This window comes from Habropoda laboriosa, unplaced genomic scaffold (genome assembly GCF_001263275.1).
Source record: "Habropoda laboriosa isolate 0110345459 unplaced genomic scaffold, ASM126327v1 scaffold113, whole genome shotgun sequence".
Taxonomy (NCBI): domain Eukaryota; kingdom Metazoa; phylum Arthropoda; class Insecta; order Hymenoptera; family Apidae; genus Habropoda; species Habropoda laboriosa.
In genome coordinates, this window is record NW_017100216.1 from 441,800 (window position 1) to 444,101 (window position 2,302).

At 46.1% G+C, this 2,302-nt stretch overlaps 1 protein-coding gene across 4 annotated transcripts in view; it reads right to left on the reverse strand.

Annotated features, from left to right (window-relative positions):
* Nucleotides 1-2,302, reverse strand: part of LOC108570859 (multidrug resistance protein homolog 49) — a 123,371-nt gene that overhangs the window by 110,678 nt on the left and 10,391 nt on the right. The window contains exon 1 of one of the 4 annotated variants that reach the window (XM_017932782.1): nucleotides 265-361. The exons of 2 other annotated variants lie outside the window; for them this stretch is intronic. The gene's annotated coding sequence lies outside the window, so the exon portion shown is untranslated. Of the gene's footprint in view, nucleotides 1-140; nucleotides 196-264; nucleotides 362-2,302 lie in introns of those variants that run through there. One more of the 4 variants, XM_017932784.1, reaches the window with a different exon arrangement.

A 2,302-nucleotide genomic window follows, 5' to 3' on the forward strand; every position in this document is an offset into this window, starting at 1 on the left:
CAAACCCCATTTCCTCAAAAACGAAGCCTCGGATGAACACATCTATCGTCTACGTTTGCATAAGAAATCGCGTTGCGCGATTCTAATCAGAGCCTAACGCACACGGGGGTAAACTGTCCCAAAGAATACGATGCACTTACGAAGTTACTCCGGAGAAAGTGGCACTCTTAGCAAGTAGAACAAAAAATAAAAGGAAGAACGTTCAGCGATTTCCCTTTTCCGAGAGTGTCTCTAATGTATTGCACCCGTGGAATCGATTCTTACCGAACACATCGAACGAGAAGGAAGCACACTTGGAAACGGTAACGGGCTCTCAGGTTAGCTACACACTTCGATCGAACGTGACCAGTTTCATTGAAGAACACTGGGAAATCACTAACGATTCCAAAGCCAGACTTCCGCGTCTGTTAATTGGAAAAAGTATTCTCCTCGATCGGGAGGGATAAGCTTGATCTTATCAGGAAATTGACGCCTCTATTGGCCAACAGATAAAAACACACCGATCGATCCAAGTGTAACACACTTCGAGATAAAAATACAATTCTGTGTACAGGCTGATAGATACGCGAAACTATCGCGAATGTTACAAAACGAACGGGAAAATTTCAAGGTATCGCGAAGTTATCGCGTTCTTTTCAAATTTCTACGAAACGTTTCTTCGTTCACTCGGCTAAGGATTATCGCGTTCAACGGAGCGTACAGCTCTCCACGTTCTGTTACCTCGTTTTTGTCTCGTTTCATAATGAATTTTACCGCTAATTGACCTTCCAGGACGACGTTCGATTCGCGTCGCCGAGCGGCGACGTTGCGATCTCGATCGCGAGCTTGCGCGCGATCGGCTCACCTGGATCACACGCGACGCACAACGGATCGCGCGCGTTCCCTCTAAAGAACAGGACAATAAATTCCATGAAAGTTCGAGTTAACGCGGGTACGTTGACCTGTGCCGCGATCGATCGTGTATCTCGAGGTTGTGCAACTTAAAGGTGCACGCACACCGATCGTCGGAATCCTCCGTCGCGACGCGATCGATCGCGTGTTGCTTGCTTCGGTTGAATCTCGCGTCTGGTGCTCCGTTGTGAAATCGACCTACTCGCCTGGTAGTCGCCAGGAAATTTCCTTAATTTCGTTCTTGGCGATCGTTTAAGTGACTCGTGCGAGCGAGCGAAAGACTGAGCCTTTCAACTCTTCGCGGTCGTAGTTTCCGCAGGGATTTTAGCCGTACTGGTTGGAATTATTTTCTAGCACATAACGCGTGACAAGTCAATTATTTCCCAAAAACGTGTAAATTTTATTTAAATAACTTTGTTTAAGCTGTGTATTATTGTTTTTCTCCGTTTCTGGAGGCAAAGGGTGCACGGAGCGTTTAGGAGAAAACGCCTCGACATTTCAGCGAGTTCGACCGAAAAGAGTTAATTGGTGAACGAAATTCGTTTTGGAATTTTTTGGTAGCGCGCGATAAGTCAAATATTGGCCAAAAAACGTGTAAATTTTATTCGAACGAGTTTGTTTAAGCTGTGTATTACTTTTTTCCTATTCCTGGAGACAAAGGGTGCACAGAGCGCTTAGAAGGAATATCCGCGAATTCGACCTTAAAAGAGATTTATTTTAGAAATTTGTACAGATTGTGTCTGAAGTGATTCGCGAGTTTTAAGGAACACTTGTACAGTTACACTCGTCTATGTAAGAATTTGTGAGGGAAGTTCGAGCCGGTCGTTCGACCAAGTAGAATTTTCAGATTTATGTGGAAAAGTTCGGCGAGCGCAGTGGAATCCAGCGTGTGTGACTGCTGACGTTTCGTAAACATTGCGGCTCGCTGCCGAAAAATACAACGCCGTCGAAACTACCCGAAACGAAACTCGAACCTCGCGTGCAAGGATATCTTCTGTAAGTGAGAATTAAACGAAATTTTTCTATTCGAGAGTGTCTTGGTTTAATTGGTCGAGGCGATTGGTGCTGGTTTTATACGGAAGAATTGTTGGCCGGGTAAAAATTCACCTGGATAACTGCACTGCACTGCACTGCACGCGGTGGAACGATCGAATCGAACTGGAGGAGCTGGACGAGGAGGGTCACGGAAGATCGATATAAGCGGCGTGAATTTCAGGCAAGAAACGAATCGTTCGAAAGCACCGGCTCGACTAGAACCGACCATCATTTTCTCTGCTTGTTTTCTGGTCGCCTGTTCCCCGTGCATGCATGCACGCCGCGAGCAAATTATAGAGGCTGCCCTTCCACGTGTACCAACGCTGCAAACTGTTAGGACGCGCTTCGAACTTCTGCATCGATCTCCTTAAAGTTG